Source organism: Larimichthys crocea, chromosome XXI, assembly GCF_000972845.2.
Source record: "Larimichthys crocea isolate SSNF chromosome XXI, L_crocea_2.0, whole genome shotgun sequence".
NCBI lineage: Eukaryota > Metazoa > Chordata > Actinopteri > Sciaenidae > Larimichthys > Larimichthys crocea.
Window position 1 is genome coordinate 6,665,230 of NC_040031.1, and position 13,997 is coordinate 6,679,226.

Consider the following 13,997-nt stretch of genomic DNA (forward strand, 5'->3'; position numbering starts at 1 on the left):
GAAAATAGTAGTTTGACAAAACAAACAAAGTTTTTTTTCTCCCTTTTTAAAAATCATTTTCCAGAGCTTTCTGTACAAAAATGTACAGGATTTAAACATCAAGAACATTCAGTGTTATGTTCTGTCCAGAGACAACTAGCACCTGCAATCTCCTCCATCTTAAACATAACCTATGTTGTGGGGTGCCAGTTAGCTCAATAGTTAGAGTGGGCACCCCATGTACAGAGGCTCAGTCCCTGCTGCAGTGGCCCTGGGTCTGAATCCGACCTGTGGCTGTTTACTGCACGTCATTCCCTCTCATTCTGTCTTTCTGGAACTGGACACTCCTGTCAGTCTTCAGCTGCTGCTATACAATAAAGGCTCAAAAAGCCCCAAAAATATCTAAAACCCCCCCACAAAAAACAAATGTTGTGAAGAGCATGGTATATGGACACTTTTATGGTGGACTAGCTGGGTTTCAGCATTAGCAGCTATCTCTAAATGTTCTTGTATATGTTATTTTCAGAAGACATTAGACAAAAAACAGACAGCACCTTCTGGACAGCACAGGAAAAACAAACAAACTAACCAACGGGATGTCAGAACGGCCAAACAAAACATGCATGAAGATGCTACGGTAATGTCACATTGTTTACAAAGTACTGAATAAATCAAATGAAATACACTCATTTCTGTAATTATTTAATTATTAGCTTCTTATTGTCCAGATCACCCATGTTTTCTCCTTGTGTGAGGGAACCACGTAACATCTGGTTGTGAAGGATGGCAAAAAGGTCAAATATTATATTATAACGCTGCTGGTCTCAGCTAATTATACCACCTGATCTTATTCACTAAAAATACATCCTGCTGTCTAAATCCATATGAATATGGCATATAGTAAAGAGGAATATATCTAGCCTGAAATAAGACTTAATAATTTAAACGACATTTCCCTTCACAATTCTGCAAGGTGCACCTGTACATTATATGAGGTTACTTAATTTCATCCTATTTGATCTAATATATTGTATATTGTACTGTATACTGTACATTGATTAGAATATACACCTCCGAGTTGCTGTCTTAAATAGCTATATTTTGCTTATTGCCTCAACCGTCCATGGTTTTCTGCCTTTTTAAATTGCATCTATCATTTGAGGGGCAGAATTAACCTGTGAATGGAGCTTTATTTGGTTCACTCGTCTAAGTGCAAAAACAGCAAAGCAGCCACTTAATCAAATTATCCCTGCCTGTTGACATTGCACTTTGTGCTACACAGGAATGTTGATCTCACTCAAACATACTTTCGCATACTTACTGCCATCACATTCCAATAGCTAAATTAGTCACTTAACAAGGATGGTATTTGTGTAACACTTGCATTTATCAATGTGTACATACGTTCCTTGTGTATGTTGACTAAAGCCTTACAGAAATCCCAGTGGTAGTTGAATGGAACTAAAGTACACGTGTGTTTTTATTTGTGTGGTTATTTCCCAACAAACTGCAGTGTTTTAAGAAGCTTAATGAAGTGGTGTTTGTGGGTGAGAGTGTAAATGTGTGTATTTGCCTGCCAGCTGAAGCAGCCAGGTCAATAGGACGTCTGAGGGTATAGCCTCCAGGTTGAGCAAACTGCCCCCTGCGAATCCACTGTGTGAGCTGTTGACACTGAGCACAGTTAGATTGCCTGTGGCTACAATACGGACATGGCCTGGGCTCAGGGGGCTTGGCTTGGGGTCGAACCCTGTTCTGCCCAGTCGTTCAGACGCCCTGGTGAGAGCCTGTCAGCTTGTCTGAGCTGAAGAGGGCTAATCCTTGTAGCTACGCCAGGGTCTGCTCTCAAAAATATCCATGTTGTACGTAAGTGACGGCAAGGTTTCAGTCCTTCAGTGTTTTTCTTCTATTATCTTAATGTCCCTTCTGTCTCCTTTCATAATAATACCTTTCCCCTGTAAGATTTGTGTTCGCATGGCCTGAACCAGGCCATTGACATGACCAAAACTCTTACACTAATTAATTTACCCCAACCACAGCCAGAACCTACCTTGAACCTAACCCTAAACTATAAAAAGTAACCCACAGCTTGCTCAAATGTGGCAGTTCCTTTCATAACTTGGATCATATATATTTACTGTTTACTGTTATTTTTACTGACCATCATTTCTATTGGATAGTAAAGTACAGCGTGGTAATTGCTGGGCTAGAAACACAGTAACTCAAAACAAGCTGAAAGTGAATGCATCTAAAATGTATCCTGTCTCCTAGAAACTACACTGATGCTACTAATTTGCAACAACAAATATTTCGTAAGAAATGTAATGTCAGCTGGATTACTACTATTTGTCACAGAATGTTGATGCTAAACGTATCAAATATAATAAAATAGTAAAATGTCCCCTGATGATACACTTCATTTGTTTTCCCTACAACATTTAACAATATCCGCTTGCAGCAAATAAAGCGGAATAAAACTTTCGTTATACTTGTATGTTTATGTCCTCAAGATTTGGTTGTGGTTGGGGAAAAAACATGCTTATTGTGGTGTCTAGGCTGGGGGTTGGGCTCCAGGTGCTCTCGTTACAGGGATGGGTGTGGTGCTGTGGAGCTGTCTGCACACACCTGAAGCTGATCATCATCTCGAGCAGTATTTAGAGGCTGGCCTCCTGCATGCTGCTGCCAGATTGTCACCGCGTCGTGACTCCAGCTCTTCGCCCTCCTCTCCACCAGGCTTCTGCACCAGTCCGCCCCAGCCTAAACCCCTCGACGGCCTCTCCCTACCTCGTCCCCGGCTCAAGCTTCCCCCGTGAGCTCCCCTGCCCCTGCTGCCTTCCTGACGCCCGTGGCACTCCCCTGCCCCTTTTTCCGTGGTCTAATAAACGGCTGCTTATTTGGCAAACTCTGCTCCTCTGCATTTTTGGGTCCATTACCAGCGAGACACCACACTTATGTTTATTTGATTTGATAACAGCTGTAAATCAGACAGGAAACAAGTGGAGAGAGAGAGAGGTATGACATGTAAACAGAGGTCCTAGGAAGAACTAGGGACATTGGGGTATGTGGTATATGTGCTTAACCGTTAATCTGTTGGGGCGCCGTTGGCTTTCGAGTGAAATTGCATCCTAACCAACCTTTGCCTAATCCTAACTACGTGCAGGAGTCAGGATGCAAAGCCTGGATCAAACCCTTCTCTACACCTCAAAATGTAATTGGAAAAAAAAAAGTAATATCTAAACATATTCTTATAATCATGATAACACAGTCTTTGGTGAAATTCACAACATCTCTCTGTTTTACATTTCAACTGTCCCTCAACTCCCATTCTCTCTCTCTCTCTCTCTCTCTCTCTCCTTCTTCTCCTTTCTCTGACTTATCTTTCCATTCTGCAGTAATGAGCGTGCTGTAGCTGCAGGCCTGTCCGTGCTCTGTGTTAATCCTTCCTTTCAGCTGGAGGGCCATTTAGAGCACAAGCACCCAGAGCCCGTTCCAGAATTTAATTAAACATTCTTGGTGTCGCTGTGTTACCTTGCACTCGCTCGCTTTCTCTTTCAGACATGCACACGCATGCATACACACACCTAGACTTTTTTTTTATTTTTGGAATTCAGATGATTCCCACTCAACAATTTCTGTGTATTTCTAGAGGCATCAAGTCTCTCCCATGTCAGTGTGTACTCTTTACCCCGAATGCCTGACTGGTGGAATTATTCTATCCATTCTATCACACTCACTTCAACTATTTTAGTTTTGATAACAAAGAAAATAAATATGAATATATATATATATGAAACAACTGCCAAAGCAGCAACAGTTATTAATGCAGGTACAGGTCATCGCTCCCTGAGCTGCTCAAATGTTTATTTTTCTGATCTCTGAGTGACGTCTTACAGGTGCAACTGAAAGAATTCTCCCATGACTCAGTTCAGACAAGATGAAGTATTGCAAAATGGCCATGTTATTCCTCTATTTAGTGATTGGAAGGGAGCATGTTACAGTTTATTTGACTTTATGGAATTTGCTTCAGGCATCTCTGCAACCTCATATGACATATAAAGTCTGACGTTCATAAATCAAATCAACTTGTTTCACTACACCTCAACCCTCAATGCCTTGTGTATTGGGCAAAACACCCATGCGTGCATATACTTTTGTGTACATACTGTACATGTCTGAGGCAATCACACAAACAATTTTCTCCAGTGATTGAAATTGCTCTCAGAAAAGCGGCAACTTTATTGATTTGGCTTCTGTCTGAATGTTGTTTGTGTGCTGGTTTGGCTAAAACCCACTCCTGTCTTTCTTTAATAGCCAAACTCTCAGGGGGTAGAAGAAGACTTTTCTCTTCTGTCACACATACACATGTATAAGGAGGCATACATATATGTATATGCATACAACAACACACAACACTGTTGGACAGGTGTAAAACGTGCCACCGGTCAGTTATGCACAACAGCCAATCAGGCAACATAAATCATTTCTCGCCAATCAGATCTTGAGGACGAATGGAATACACAGCGTTAGTTCCCCCTCGCTGTGAGTGAGTGTGTGTTATCTTCCCTGGACTAACAGAGGCCCTCATTCATACTCAGGTCTTTATAACTAGCCAAAGAAAGACTAATTTGGGTGGAGGTTTTTTCGTGGAGGGGGCAGCATGGGGGAGCTGTATTGTTTGCCTAATCCGCAGTGACTGGGAAGTTGTACGCTGTGCAAATAGCGCATATTTGAGCAGCTCTGCTCTAAAGTAAAGCCCCTTCTGCCCCAACAGTGAGATAAGCATTGGGCTTGGTTTTATTCAGACAGCGATGTCTTAACGGTCAATTTTTTTGGCACTCTCTCTCATGCTGTTTTGTTTTCCAATTCGAGCTGCATAATGCATCAAATCACACTGGATATAGTGGCATCGGGAAATATTTCAACGCTGTTAGAGAGACAATTGTGCTTTTTATCCTACAGCAATTTAACTTATTAGTGCCTTTATCTACAGGGAGACAGAAAGAGTTATGATTTTTTTTTCCCTGTTGGACAGTAAAGAGTGACATACTGTAGTATTGTAGAATGATGGAAAACGGCGGCTGCAGGACTCTGCAAGAATTTTGCGGAAAGCTTTATGGTTGTCTTTTTCTCTTTCCTTTTCTTCTCCTCCACCTTCCCTACCACCTGAGCTTTGGGTTTAAGAGAAACCTCAAGATTAAAGTTTAGAAAATCACTACACTGATTAATTCAGTGTCCCCAAAATGTCCTGTGTGGTTAGATATGGGGTGCTTTGATTTATAACTAAAATCATAGACAAAGACCATCTGTGAGCAGAGTAGTCAGTCAGCAAATCAGTTTGTCATCCTTCCATCCATCTTTGCATGAAAAACAGAACAGTTTTTTATGTTGTCATCCAGACCAGTTAGCCAAACAACCTACTAATATGTGAGGCGGTTAGTTAGGTGGGGTTGTGCTGCTTTAGTTACTGTTTAGACATGAAATATGTTTAATGTTTATATGGGTGATGGGCTCTGTACTGTGCATGTGTTTGTATGAATGTGACATTTAGTTGGCATGGTCATGCCACAGTGAAATGTTTCACCTTGTTTGACGTGGAGGCGCTGGGCCCGTACCATGGCCCCAGGCTGCATGTGCAGTGTCTTGACGATGCGTCAGTGTAAATCTAAATGTTCTGACACACTGCCTTCTCCACAACTTCAAGTTTCCTTTCACATAGCCCAGGGCTGACTTTACTATCTTGCCCACTATTTGACTTTCAGATCAGTCAATCTATTACATTACCATAGGATTGGTTTTCAAACACTGCAGACATTCTGGCTTGGAGCGCATAAGTCAAACAGAGTGCACTGAAAGGTTTGATAAGGAGTATGGGACCAACAGCTAAATCCGCTGTTTATTCTATAGCGTTTTAAGGCTCAATAAATTCAGACAGCTGCAGCAGTTAGTGCCATTGTGTTACCTTTTGAATTATTGCGATAGATCTCTGTATCAGAACTTTAAAGGCCTTGTGTAGTCCAGGCCTTTCCTAATCTCCCGTCATCTGCATAGAACCGCATAAAACTACCACTCACAATGGCAGCGCAGATCAACACCAACAAGGCTAACTTGTCCAACAAAGTACTGCTTTATTTCAGCCACCCTTTAAAACACACAAGCTATAATCTATGGGGGGAGTGTTTGGATTTGAGGTCTGAATCTCTCAAAAGCAGTGCTCTCCTTTCTTCCCTTTTTGCTGTATTGAGGAATTCCCTTATCTTACCCCACCAGTGGCGTAGCACAGAAAAGAGCAGGCCGCTCCATTGTCAGCCCCTTAGAGTTCCAGTCTTGTTTGATAGTGTTTTCTGCGGGTCACTTGACACCCCCTCCTTTTTTTTTTCCAACACCCCCCCATGCCCCCTCATTGTTTGCTTCTTCTATTATTCCCCTAACCAGATTCAGGGTGGGGATTGAGGGGGGGGATATTGAGAGGTGGATGAAGGGAGGATAGGGAAGTTTGTCATCAGTTTGAAATAATGAAAGGCCTCAGTCTGCTAGCAGCCAGCCAGGGTGAACCAAAAAGCCACGGAACCATATGGAGCCTTCAGACAATCAAATTACTTTTTTCCCGTCTCTTCTCCCCCTTCTTTCCTTTTCCTTTCACTCTTTCCTTTTCTTTTTAAAATTATCGCAGACCTTTGCATTTGCCACCCTAAGGCCGGGAGGGCATAAGTGGAAGATGCGACCAAATTCCACCGCTCCTAATAAGTTAATGAAATAATGAGATCATCCCCTGTCCATCATGCACTAAAGAATTCTGGGGGAAATGCCTTCTTCTAAAGGTGACGACCCTTAAGGGGTCAAATATTTCAGACCTCCAGTTTTTAGAGAATGGGTGAGGGACAAATTAACAATAATGTTACAAAACATATGTTTGAAAATTAGGAATAGATGAATGTGAAGTTTATTAAGCAACACATGGTTTGTGGAAATAACCGACATGCTATTCAAGCACTTTTTATTGAAAAGTTTAACACTGTAGGAATAGTTCCTGTTGAGGCGAGGACAGAATTATAGCTGATGTGAAGGATGACTGTTTTTTCACCTGTTACAAAATGATTTCATCTCCACTTGGAGTTGCTTCCTTCACCATGGTAACAGCCATTCATTTAAATGGCAAGGTGAGTGGAGAATAGCCAGAGGGTGTTTCATGGGACTGAGAGACATGCACGTGTTTTGGGGTAGAACTCACGCCAGAGTCAATGCCTGGGTGGCCAATTAGCAAAAAGGAAATAAAAGACCCTGTGCCATCAACCAATGACGGCTGGGGGAGCAGAGAAGGGGGAAGGTTTCTTTTTTGTCTGTTTACCTCTCCCTTTCCTCCCTCCCTCTGTTCCTCTTTTACTCTCTAACTTTGTCTGTCAACTTGGTGTCCACAGCAAAACTCCGTCGGAATAACAAATGAGGATTACTAGACTGGAAGCAGTGGGATTTCTAGAGTTGTGTGTGTCTGTGCATTTATGTATGTATGCGTGGCCGTGTGTGTGTGTGTGTCTCACTTGTTTGTGGAACAAAAATGTCCTAGTGTGTCCCTAGACAGACATTTGGCTGTGTCCCATAGGCCATAGAGGATTACAAACCCTCTCTTTGCCTCTTCACACTGGCCCACAGTGCTCCACTCCCCCTGGCTAATGACCCAGTGAGACACATTCATTCCTTCAAATAGACCTCAGATCTGGGCTCATCCCTGATATTTCCTTTCCATAAAACATTTGAACGCTAGAAGCTGATTGCTATGAAATCAGGAAAATAAAAAAATCACACCCTTGGATTTTTGTGCTCTTCCTGCCATGTTGCTTATTGGGACTTTTTTAGATGTTTAGTTGCTAAAATAGCTTTTGTTGGCTTTGCTAAGCAACGACCATTTATCTGTGCTATCCAATGTAAGGCATCACATAAATGAGACATTTTTCTGTTTTCCCAAGTGGCTAAGTTTGATGCTAAATTTGTTGTTGGAGGCCTGAGCATGGACCACCGAGCTGTTCAGCACCGTGTACAAGGGGCTATCCTACTGCTTCATGAGATCAACAAGGTTGTGGTTTAAGTACTGTTAGCCATGTTCCTCCCAGGCCTTCTTTATAACGATCTGGGAGTAGATGGAGTGTAAGAGAGACCTGTGGGAGCCTGTCTTCACTCTCCTTTGCTTCAGCCTTTTTCTTTGCACTCTGCCCCTCCAGATATTCCACTGAGCTGATCCTCCCTGATGCCACGCCAAGCCCCGAGCATATTACTCTCCTGCAGCAATACAGCCTATTTATACACATCAGGGTTATAGAGAGTGGAATGTTGCCAATAGTGGAAGAAGCCAAGTGCTACAAAAATTTAGATGAAAGAGAGAGATGATTTTAATGTGGAATGTGAAAGTTTTGATTTCTATATTATGAGTGTACAGTTGTTTTTTGTTAGTGAAGGAGCCAGGAGAGACTTCCTGCACTTGTATGACTCATGTAATATTGTACATACTACTGAAAATGATCTATTTTTTCACCGTGTTTTTTGTCTTCACTCTCCTGCAGGGGAGTATTACTTTGTGGCAAGTGAAGTTAACGTTAGCTGGCTTGGAAATATCCTGTTTATACTTTTCTATAAAAATGGTTGGAGAAGCATTAAAATGTACCACTGCTCGCTTTTGCTGGTATGCACAGCATGTGAGTGTGTCTGCGTTTCTGCACAAGCAGCCCGTTTTAATGACTCCGGGTCTCGCTGTTGTAATTGAGAATAACTAATGAGTGTGCGCCGGTGGGTGTGCATTTCTGTGCAAGCATGCGTTTTTGTGTGCGTCTGCGTGTATGGGTGCGTGTTGAGGAGCGCAGGCCTGGAGTGGGGTGCTGCTGCTGCATTTGGGTCTTTGTGGCTCTCTATGAAACGGGGTCGACCTTGTGGGGCTCTCCTCTGGGGCCCAGACAATGCCAGTGCAGGATTATCCACCCCGGGACAAAGTGTGTGATTACCATGAGAAAACAGCCAGCTCCAGCCCTGTAGCCAAGGACTGCCAGGCCTGCTGGAGAGGTGGGCCGCCACTCATTAGCTGCAGGGAGATGCTGAATGCAGGCACACACTCATCGCCTTACTCATACACACACACAAACACACACACAAGGAAACACAATGACACACACGCACATAGTGACACGCATGCTCATACTGATACACATTTGCATGAACTCACAAATGCAATTTGTAGACATACAGTACATACACAGTCAGGTTTACAAAAACAGCAGCATTATCAACTTTTCCTAATTCATGCAAATGTGCTATTTGTTATTTATATGATAAATACATAGGTTTTAGCCAATTGGGACTTAACATGGCCTTTTTATATGAAGGCAGACATGCAAAAGCAAAAACTACCCTAATCTTAACCAAGGAAATCATTTGATGAAACGTTAACACAAACAGTGAGTCAAAGTTTGAACAAATATGTAGATGTCAAGGCAATTTCTCTGTTAAATCCATACAAAATCCAAGGTTTTGAGAGACTGTGTTACTTTATAAAGCATGTGAGGCTGCTTTATGTACAAAGTCATACAGACCAAAATGAGTATCTGTCAAGCAAGGAGCGATAATTCATTATCATTGTATCATATTTTACGTATTATTTGTTCTTATTTTACTTATTTAAGGGTTTGGCTAATCTAATGCCCCACACAGCTCACACTTGAATATATTAATTATATTGGAACATGTTGATATTGGAAAATAAATTCTGAATCATATTTTTATAATGATTTTAGCCATACCACCAACTAATATCAAAATATACTTGTATTTGTGTGCATATGTGTAAATATGTTGTAACATGTTGGCAGTGTTGATGTATTAATATGCATATATGCATAATAGAGCATGTGTGCTCCACAATGCACAGACAGAGATTGGTGTCCCATCTTGCTGCGACGACCCCAAAGAGAGCCACAGGTCTATTGTAGAGTTTGCATGTTAAGCCCCTGATCAGTGGATTTCCCACCTCTTCACTGAAGAGTCTCTCTGTCCACCCTGGATTAAAGGGATGAGCTGATACTCTTCTATCTCCTCATCTGTCCCTCTGTCTCCTCTGAGGAGGATGAGGAGAAGATGTCTTTTGTTGGTGGGAGGCAACCCACTCAAATTGAGCTGGAGAGGGTCTGAGATGGAAGAGGTCTTGGGGGAGGAGAGGAGCAGACGGAGGGAGGATGGGAGACATGATTACTGATGAAGAAGACGTTTTTAAACGCCTACCAGGAGGTACCTTAATCCATAGGCACCAGAAGACAAGACAAGCCGACACACACGCTGAGAGGGTGGAGAGATTATGAACGTATTGTTTTAACTGGGTGGCAGCTCTCGGTCACAGGATAGGTCAAGAGTTCAGTCCTCTTGCCACTTTGACCCTTCACAGTTACAGCATTTTGTTTTGTGTGAAGCCACTCTTTTATTCTTTGTCTTTTACAACTTTGTGCTATTTTACAACCTCTTTGTTTCCTCATTGTTGGGAGGAGTAGAAGTAGCAGTGGGTAGGATGGATTGAGATGGTGGGGAAATGTATTGCTACAGACATATGTGTTGCTGAGGATTACTTCTGCTTTTTATTTGACTTCATCTTCATCTTGTACTTTTTGTAATCTAATCTTTGTTTTCTCTTCCTCTCCACTTGAATTCATTCATATTTTGCCTCTCTCCTCCACACTTCCCTCTTTTAATCCATCTCTTCTCCTTTCCTGTTCTTCTTACCCTCTCCAGGGTGGGAGACAGGTCACAGCTGTAGGGGGACGGCGAGCCTGTCACGTGTTGCTTTGTCTCGGCCTTTACCAAAACATACCACCACAAGTTACCCTGGCAACTGCCTTTCCTTTAAACCACCCTACTGTAGTTGGGAGGAAATGGCAGCAAACCTCCTCTGGCCAGTATTCTCCTGTGACTCCCCAAAAGGTCACTTTGACTTTTAATTTCTCTCCGCTGGGTATGATTCATGGTGTGCTCTCTTATGTGGGCCGGTTGATGTTTATATTTGACTTCTAGAAGAGCTAAAATAAATTCAGATCTGATTGGACACACAGCTATTTATCTACCTGGAGATGGCTGCCAAAACGCTATTCGCTGAAGCAGGAGTTAGTGAATGTCACGAGAGAGAAATGAATCCTGGTGTGTAGCTCTATAAATATTTGACTCTCCTTCCTCGAGCCCTCACCGTGAGAAGAGGCTCTACCTATTCCTGCTCTCCTTACCAGAGGGAACAGGGTGGCAAGTCGCCTGATTAATTGACTTAAAGAGAACATAGATCATGTTTTTTGGGAGCCCTAGAAAAAGTTTGGGCCTATCCTCTGTATCCTACAGAACATCTTATTCAGCAGTAAATTTGAGCCTGTTATCAGTGAAACATTACACTGCTAAAGCCTGCCCCGCTTCTTCCCACATTCCCTTTTTTGCAGTCTCTTCTTTAAACTGAGCCCCGTATGGGTTAGAAACCCATTCTGTCTCAGCACCCAATATTCCTATCTCTGTGTCTCTTTTCTATTTTTGGCTACTACTTAAAGGGAAATTGGGTCTTATTTGTTCTTACTGTTGGCCATGCTACCTTTACACTCTCGATTTTCGATATTTCAGGCTTTCGAGGATGCAACTTTGTGGCTATCCAGTTAGCCATCAAACTTTCCTCAGAAGTACATCTTTGTACTGTGAGCTACAATAGCTAAACCAGGGGTCTGCGTTCCGTGTTTACTTTTGTAGAGATTCAGGAAACATGACCCAGACAAAACAATGTGATTCGGGGAAAGTAGTGCAAGCCTCCCAAGGCTTTTCAAATAAAGTTCAATTTTACATAAATCATTTCAAACTGTTTCCTCTAAAAATAAACACTGAACGCAACCCCCTAGATGAGCAATTGTAACTTACTGCATGGGCAACTTGCAGGCTAACCAAACTAGTGTTTTCTCGGATCTCTTGAAAGTTAGCATTGACCCATAGTTAGAATGAAAGAATAAGAACAAGGTTGAAAAACAAAAACAAAACAAAATAAAACAACCCTGAAATTAAGAAAAAAGGTTGAAGACATTTGACAAATCTTCGTATATATTGCTCTTTTTGGCAATATTCCCAAGAGGATAGCTTTCACTTGAGTGTGTGTGAGTGTGTGTGTGTATGTGTGTGTGTGTGTGTGTGTGTGTTCGGCATGCACACTATGAGATCATCTGTGAGTATCACAGATGGCCTGGGGTCCCTTTGCTGACATGACTCTCATTTATAATCATCAGGGGTGGATGCTGCACCCTTGCCTCTCTACCCAGTTCATTCTCTCTCTCTCTCTCTCTCTCTCTCTCTCTCTCTCTCTGTGAGACACACACACAAACACACATATACACACACAAACCACGGACTAGTGCACTCTACCTAGCAACGCTCTGCACTGAATGGCATCACACTGCTCCGTGGTCCAACTCTAAAGTCAGCGGAATCAATAGATGGCTGATGTTTGAGGATCTGGCTGCTGTCCACAAGGGGGACTGTTTGTCTTTGCTGATCTATCATCACAATCACCACAGCGTTATGTCATCTTCCATTCATTCAGATCTCCAGATCTAGCTGAAGAAAAAGAAGCTGCAAAGTTAATATTCTATAAACTGATTATTCTCAAGAATTCTGCTTCTGCTTTTCTTCTGGCATTAGATGTATGCAAATGAGGCCAGATGAAATATTCTCATCCTTCCCGCTATTCAACAGTTACTATTAATTTTTGAATTCCCCGAGTGAGGGAACTCAACAAGCTGTTACACACAACTCCCCACTGCCCTCCCTGTACACAGCAACTGGTGCTCATTGAAGAAAAGGGATCAGCTCCTTCTGGTGTGTTCCCTCGGCCCGTTTAGCATAGGTCCCCACCCTGGGGCCTTCGGGCATGGCTCTGTGCCCTGACACTGGGGTCTGGGGGAATGCACACCCTGCTGAATGCTTTCTAATGGCTCAAAATGGTCTTTAATGAGCTTGAAGATGCAGTGCTCCGTATGGCGTTGTTCACCTGGGAAAATCACAATCTGTGCACCCCGAGGACCGGACACAGGCCTACGTATATACACACACACACACCACACATATACACATCCAGCACATACACACCCTCACACACACACATTCAACTGGCTTTTTGCAGCCTCAGCACACTATTGTCCTTTTAGTGAATAGACCTGGAACGTGGTCAGTCACGGTTCCATTAGGGTGCTGTGTGTTTGAGGACTGATGTGCGTGTGTGTGTGGTTTCATTTAGGTCTAATTTTTGTGTTTGTCTCCACTAGTCTTGCAGTTATTACACCCCCTCTGTCCAACGTCTTCAAATACTGAATGTTGTATTCATTGCATTAGTGATACTGTCGATAGCAGAATATATTGAATATATAAGATGCAGTGGCCCCCACCTCTCTTCATGGTGGTGCTAGGCACTAATTAACAATAGCGGTGCCACATATAACCCCATTCGTTCCCTCTCTCCACCCCTCCAGCCCCCTCTCATTCCACCAGTCTACTATCTGCCTCACAAGTCTCTTGGGTCTCATAAACTAGCACACTGAATTTGGACAATCCAACATGTGCTTTGTTTCCCCCGACCAGGGCTTTCTCCTCATTAATAATTTCCCTGTCTTCTAACCTTTTCTGCATAAACCTTTTCCTCAACAGTTTTCCAGGTCTGCTTCATTTGTTCTTCATTTTTTTCTAACTTTAATACGTATTATATTTAATTCACCATTCTTTTATTTCTTTGTATGAATATCAGTCAGACATCAAATATATTTAGTGTGTTTTTTTTAACTGTCCCCTTTTTATTTTTGAAATCCGTCTTTTATACATGACTGTGTTTTTGTGTCTGCTTCTGTCCCATTTCGATCTGTCTTTCTGGCTGTCCCTCTCTTGTTACCTCCATTTGTGCCCACGCAGCTGCAGGACTTTCTAACATCCATGACCAGCAGTGAGAGGTGCTCTATCAGCAGAGGGTGTGAACGTGACCAAGTGGGGAT